Source organism: Quercus suber, unplaced genomic scaffold (assembly GCF_002906115.3).
Source record: "Quercus suber isolate HL8 unplaced genomic scaffold, Cork oak 2.0 scaffold_556, whole genome shotgun sequence".
Lineage (NCBI taxonomy): Eukaryota > Viridiplantae > Streptophyta > Magnoliopsida > Fagales > Fagaceae > Quercus > Quercus suber.
Window position 1 is genome coordinate 163546 of NW_027070004.1, and position 7738 is coordinate 171283.

General features: G+C 36.4%; 1 long non-coding RNA gene across 1 annotated transcript; it reads left to right on the forward strand.

Moving 5' to 3' along the window:
- The first annotated feature begins 2107 nt into the window (after nucleotides 1-2107).
- Nucleotides 2108-5311, forward strand: LOC112021202 (uncharacterized). Its single transcript, XR_002883843.2, has 2 exons — nucleotides 2108-3224; nucleotides 4857-5311. It is a non-coding gene; the product is annotated as an uncharacterized LOC112021202 (long non-coding RNA).
- The last annotated feature ends 2427 nt before the right edge of the window (nucleotides 5312-7738 follow it).

Here is a 7738-nt window from a genome sequence, read left to right on the forward strand (position 1 = left end):
AATGTGGCGCCCAAAATAAAAATTCTGCTCCTGCCGGTAAACCTTAAATAAGTCAGCACCTAACAAATTTGTGAAATGTAGCGTGTGTTTGGCAAAAATTAAAAAGTCAGCTTATTTAACTATTCAGCTTATTTTTGCAATTATTTATGGGTCTCACTGTACTTTTTGGTATTATTTATAGATCCTACTATACTATTTCAACTAACTTCTACCTTTATCTACAATACTTTCAGCAAAATAAACGAATCCCAAACAGACCTGTAGTGTGCATTTGGCTCAGCTTAAAAGCCAATTTATTTTACTATTCAACTTATTTTTGCTACTATTCATGGGTCCACTACAAAAAACTTGACCTATAGTGGCGTTTTTTTTAGTGGCGTTTGTAAAAAACGCCACTGTAGGTACCCTATAGTGGCGTTTTCTACAAATGCTGCTATAGCCATATCTATAGTGGCGTTTGGAGGGTCCTATAATGGCGTTTTAAAAAATGGGTCTATAGCAGCGTTTTTCACGACCTATAGTGGCGTTTTCAAAACGCCACTATAGGTTTTGGTCTTACAAATGCCTATAGTGGCGTTTGTCAAACGCCACTATAGCCCAAAAAAAAAAAAAAAAAAAATAACGCCACTATAGCCAAAATGGGCCTATAGTGGCGTTTTTAGTACCTATAGTGGCGTTTCACAAACGCCACTATAGGTCCAGTTTTTTGTAGTGGTCTCATTGTACTATTTCAGCTAATTGTTACTTTTATCTACAATACTTTTAACAAAAAAATTTCAATTTTAAAAAAATAAGCAGATCCCAAACAGACCCTAAAGAATCCAATTATGGTTGTAGACTTGCATTTGCCTACATTTGGTACTCATAGGTAGACTAGGGAGGGAATTGGCTGGAACACTTGCATCTTCTTAATTAATTTCTTTTATATCATATGTAAAGAGAGAAGAAACTATTAGCTTATGCTATGTGATTATGAAAGCATATTATGTGTACGGCTTTTTTTAAAAAAAATTTTAATTATCAGAACCAAAAATTTATAATAAATTATTATAATGATTGAAAATAAATATGCGATTTCTTTTAAAATTCTTCAAATCCTTTATAATAAAATTTGATTCAGAAATATATTTTAAAATTTTAAAAAATAGTAATATAGTTTCATATAGTATAAATGATGTTAGTGATTTTAGTGCATTTACAATGAGTCACATAGTAGAAGCACGTTATACAATTTCTAATATTTATATGGAGAAAACACAACATGCATGCCATGTGTAATGATTACACAAAATCACATGACATGAACACAAATTCAGGAATAATAAATATTTAATTTATTAGGTGTAATGCATAATTCATTTATTTGCACATGTAAATTGATTGTAATTATGTGTGTTTTCTTGATATTTATGAGCCGTTTGACTTTATTTTTTCAAAAAGTAATATTTTTATTTAATGTAATATTGAATGTTAGAGATAAAATTCTATCTCAGATAAAACAAAAAACAAAAGTACCCATTCACACGATTGTAGCGTGTGTGGTTATTTGTTGACAAAAACATTTTCATTAAATGATGTTTTTATATATTTTGGAAAAAGAAAAAGGTCAAACAATACATAAATATCACGAGGACATGTAAAATAAATTTGTGCATGTGAACTAATGAATTATTGACAAACATATATATATATATATAACTCATACTTATATTAATTTAAAACGTGCCCTTTTTTCTTTTGTTTAATGTTTTTAACCTATACTTTTAATCACACGTTAAGAAGACCTTTAAATAATAACCTAGATTAACCAAGACCTACCATTAATAAGAAAGAAAGGAAACAAGGCAAGCGATCACAACTTCACAAGTCCCAATGAAACAGAAATTTATGACTTCCTTCACGGTTCAAGTTATATATCTTTTAACCATTCAAGGAAGAAAGAGGGAATCACGTAACTAGGTAACATATAATTTTATTTTCTATTTCACATGTGGGCTGCTATCCATGCATTTTAAAATTAAGTAATGCAAAAAAGTTCAGTCCCAGCTGTTTTAATTATATTTTTATTTTATAGTACTCAATTAAGTTGTTACTTAGATGCTTCAATGGGATCCCCACATATGCAATTGATAGGGCAAGCATTAAAGTCAAATGGGGATTAGAGTTACACGTTGTGGACAATTGAGAAAGAGCTGAAAGAAAAACAACAAACCCTTCAGGAAATGCAAAATAACATTCAAACCATAACTGATGTTAGGAAGGAGAGAGTACATAGAGAAGAGATTGAGGTGCTAATAGGGAAGAGATTATGTGGGCCCAAAAAGCTAGAAATGAGTGGATTCTTAAAGGTGATAGAAATACAAAATTTTTTCAAACACTAGTAAAGCAAAGGAGGGCTAGATGCAAAATTATACATCTTAAGATTGAAGATGGAACCTTTACTGAGGACTTTGAAGTAATTGAGAACACCTTGGTTAATCACTTTCAAACTCAGCTCACAAAAATTGAGTCAAGGTCCCTTCAAGACATTACTGAGGAACTTCAATCCCTTCCCATTCAACAAATTGATTAGCACCAGCAACATATGCTTGACATGCCAATTACAGATGATGAGATTGAAATGGCTGTTTTTCATATGGGATCCTTAAAGCCCCTGGACCTGATGGAATTCTTGCTTTTTCCTTCCAGGAATACTGGGACATTGTAAAGAAAGATATCTTTCTTTCTATCAAGGCCTTTTCCCACTTGGGCTCCCTTCTTAAATCACTAAACCATACTTTTCTCACCCTTATACCCAAAGTGAGCAATCTTGAGTAAGTCTCCCATTTTCGGCCTATTAGCCTTTGCAATGTCCCCTGTAAGATTATATCTAAAATCTTAGTGAATAGGCTAAAACCTCTCATGGATAAGCTGATCTCTCCTTTCCAGAATGCCTTTATTCAGGGTAGAAGTATCACTGATAACATCCTCCTTGCTCATGAGATATTTGATACCTTGACAAAGAAGAAAGGAAGGAAAAAAAGGTTTTGGGGCTTTGAAAATTGATATGTGCAAAGCATATGATAGAGTCAATTGGACTTTCCTTCAAGCTGTCCTGTTAGCCATGAACTTCAATCCTACTTGGGTCAACTGGATCATGGAATGTGTCACCACCGTAAGATATACCTTACTTGTTAATGGCAACCCAACTCAATCATTTCAATCAACTAGGGGCATAAGACAAGGTGATCCCATTTCTCCCTACCTCTTTCTTCTTTGTGCCAATATACTCTCCATTGCCTTAATCCAAGATGAAAATAGGAAATAGGTCAAGGGTATTGCAATTGGAAGGCAGGGGGTATCTTTCACTCACCTTCTTTTTGCAGATGACTCCTTTTTCTTCTTCCAAAATGATAGTTCATCCCTTACTAATCTAAAAAAGATTATTATGTGGTATTGTTCTGTCTCGGGTCAATGCATCAGTTTTGCAAAGTCTAACCTTTACTGTTCTCCAAACATTCCACAAAATGAACAAGATACCATTGCTAATTCTCTTCAGGTCAATCTTGTTCAGCAACCTAGTAGGTATCTTGGCATTGATTTTAAGCTTAGAGATAGGAGAGTGTGACTTTCAGGACTTAGTTGACAAAGTCCAAAATAAGCTTAAGGGGTAGAAGGCTGGACTCTTGTCCCGAGCTGGGAGAGCTACCTTAATTTCTTCTGTTCTACAGTCTTTACCCCTTTATACATTCTCATGCTTCAAAGTTCTTGATTTTGTGTGCAAGAAATTGGATACCATTGTTAGGTCTTTTTGGTGGGGACATGAACCTGGTACTAGGAATCTTCATTTAGTTAATTGGGGTAAACTATGCAAACCAAAGAGATTGGGGGGTCTAGGGTTCAAAAACTTTAGTTTCTTCAACCAAGATATGATAGCAAAACAGTGTTGGAGACTACAAGATAACCCCAATTCACTTCTTACTAGGACCTTAAAGAAAAGATACTTCCCTGCTTGCTCCTCGAGAGATTACCAACCTAAACCCCATCACTCTTGGATATGGAGGAATATCACTGAGACTCAATGTTCATCCCTTCATCATGGATGCTGGCTGATTGGAAATGGAAACCAAATTCCACTCTCCCACCCAGATTGGTTTCAATGCTCAAACCATGTCCTTAGGGAGTATGGTTTGCAAAATGGCACAGTTGCAGACTTAGTAATGGTTAATCTAGGTCATGGAAATGTGAGCTAATTAGGAAAATGTACCCACCTCCAAAAGCTAAGGAGATACCCCAAATTCCTCTTCCTAAATCCCAAGGCAACAGTGACAAGTTGGTTTGGAAATACTCTACATCTGGAGCTTACAAAGTTAGTCAAGCATACTATCTAATTCACCAAGAACAGAACACTCCCCCCTAGAATGCTTCAATCCTAAGGCCATCTGTTTGGAGTTTTTTTTGGAAAGTGAAATTACCACTGAAGATTCTTATGTTCATTTGAAAATTGCTGCATAATTGCTTGCCTACTTTTGATAGGCTGAGGGAAAGAGGTATCCCAGTGGCGGAACATGTATAATGTGTAATGATATAGAAGAGTCTACTATTCATCTATTTTTGGAATGTAACTGTGCAAGAGCAATTAGGCATGGTTCAAATCTTGTCTTAAGAACCTCTGATATGGATTGTACCTTTGTTGAACAGTGGCTTAGTTACTGTATTGTGTCAAGTACATATTTGGAACATGACAGAATGTGTTTCCTGCAAACCATCTTTACCACTCTTTGGTCAATTTGGAACCATAGAAATATGGTTCTGCATCAGCGTCTATCTCCTAATCCCATTGAAGTTATTCTAATCTCTTAATCTCTCACATGCAGGTATCAAACAGCTTTCAGTCAAATGCAAAACACCAAACCAAGTGAGAAGCAGACCTTGCAAAGAATTCCTCATCAGAACTGACAGATACTCATCAAAGTGGCAACTAGCAGAAATAGAAGAACCAAGAGATATGGTTTTGCTTTTGAAGCTATTACTATGGCAGGGGTCACTATGTTCAGAGGTGTAGCCAATAGTGGTAGACAATCAATCTATATGGTGACTCAGGAGGCAATGGTGGAAGCAATTTTCAAAGCCAAGGATCATGGTTTTAGCAGAATGCTTGTTCTATGCAACCCGAAAAAGCTAGTCCAAATCTGTAACTTGTCCAGCAAACCCTCATGGCAAGATTAAGCTCTCCTTTCTGACCTTTGGCAATTAAAGCAGAAAAGCTTGTGTATATTTATCCATTTTGTTCCTAGACTAGTCATGACAAATGTATTTCACACAGCCTCTGTAGCTGCTAATTGTCCTAGTCATTTTGTAACCTAAACTAGCCTACTAAGGCTTAAACTTTGTATTCTCCTTAGTTTTATAATGTTATTCAGCTGGTATCTAAAAAAAAAAAAAAGGTGAATACCACACAGTAGCCATGTGGTATTGACTATATTATGGAAGCTAATGCTTAGACTACTATTTGAAAAGCATGAATAATTGACAAAAATGATGATGATAGCCTTAAATGTGACAAGCATGCTACCTTATACTATTATTATTACTTATCTACACTAAGGATTGGCACTGATGTCCCACCCAATTACTCATTATATCACAAGTTGAAATATGTGTTACTTAGTGATTAGCCCCCCACCCTTTTTGTTAGCTCAATAATAGTACATGGAGCCTTTTTGATCAAGAAGATATCTTATAAGACAGGTGTCAAGGACCATTTTGGCGAAAAGAAAAAACCCAATGGCAAGAAGAAGCCCAACAATATAAAAGGGGTGAAGAAAGAAGAATTAGCAAAGTAAGAAAAACCATTAGGCTCAAATGACAGGAATAATGGTATGCAGGCATACAAAATAGTAAAAGGGCCCCAAAGAAAGCAAATGGGCCTAAGGGAGCCCCAAAGAAGGAAATAGTAAGCTCATGGGAATCATAAGAAGTAGAAAGTAAGCGAAGATGGGCCGAAAGAGCCCAAAGAAAGGAATTAGTAAATGAGATTGGTTTGAAGGCCAATAAACTCAAGAGTAAAGAATATGGTAATTGGGTCGGGAAATCATGAAAGATTTAGCAAAAACTCATGGGAATGTAAGAAGTAGAAAAGAATGAGATGGGCCAAGGAGGCCCAAAGGAATGAAACGGGCCGAGGATGCCTAAAGGAATAAAATGGGCCGAGGAAGCCCAAAATGATATGAGAACTGACCCAGCAGAAATACTAGGTAATGTAAACTGAGGGAAGGAATAATACATGGCCGGCCTAGAGGAAGCCAAGCGAATTCAAGTCAAATGATATCATGGTAGAAATAATGCAATGGCGTGGCAAGAATACTGGTCAGCCCACAAACCGGAAGTAAGAGGAGATAGGGGCTGAATTAAAGAAGAAAAGGTCCATGCCCAAGCAACAATCAAACCAAAGAAGAAGCAAGATGCAAAGAATGAAGACCTAATGACTCACCCATGCCACAAAAGGTTAAACAAGAAGTAGAACATGCCGCAATACTAGACAGACCCACAGGCAGTAGCAAATTCGTGAACACCAGACAAGCAAGACTCAGGCACCACTAACTTGTACCCAGCCAATATAGGGGCAGTGGGCCATGGGTCAAAGGTAAGAGAGGGTATGGTCTGTAGGTGGAGAAAAGGGGGAAGCCTATTCTGGGGTTCTCGCTCAAGCTTTTTCGAGAGAAATATCCTATTGGGATGACATGCCACCCAAATGAGGCAAAGATGAGCTGGAATCACTGGGTGCATGCTATAGGAGTTAGTAAAAGAGAATACCCAGCCCTTATCTGGATGGGAATGCCATGGAAAGCAAGAAAATAAAACAAAACTCTATTTGTCTGGGAATGGAATGTGGCACAACTAGCACAGGGTAGTGGCGGTAGCTGGGCAGCCAGCAGATCAATGGATAGTTCAGGAAGGACACCCACAACAGGCCAAAAGTAATTGAGGGGTAAAACCGTAAATCTTATCATGACAGACAGTATAAAAAGGCCTTAGCCGTGCACAGTAAATAACAACAAGGAGGAACAGCAACAAATATAGAAAAAAAAAAAAAAAGAGAAATAGAAAACAAAGGAAAAAGGGAAGATAAACAAAAAGAAAGAAAATAAGATAGTAGAAAGTAAAGTGAGAAAACAAGAGTCTGAAGAGTGATAAAGCATGCACCAATAGGCTACTTACTTCTCTCACTCTTAATAGCCCACTCTCTACCAAGTTAAGAATTTAGAGATTAAGCCATTTAGGTCATTTCTCTAAAGTAGGTCATTTTTATGGTAGGATTTCCCTGTGAGATTACCCACATTGGATATTGGTTCCCTTCTTGGACTTAAAGCTGTTAAAGAGCCAAGTTTAAAAAACTAGTCCCCTTCCTTCTTTCATCACAATTGTTTAAATACTAACGTTATTTTTTTTCTTGTTACTGATTTATTTCTGCCATACTCATATTAGCATATTTTGTTGTTGCAAAATCATTTAAACATTATCTTTGGTACTTTAGTTAGAATATTTTAACTATCCTACTATATTATGTTTCTCTTGCCATAACGTTTTATGACAGCATTCCCTATCATGGGTACGTGACCAAGATCTTTGTCTAGGGTCCTAATTTGCACACAAGCTGGCTTAGGGTCTATTTCAATTAAGCTAGTCCCAACTTTCCTACCCCGGAATCATTGGGCCATAGTACGGTAAGAGTAGTCGAGCCTAAGATATAAAAAAA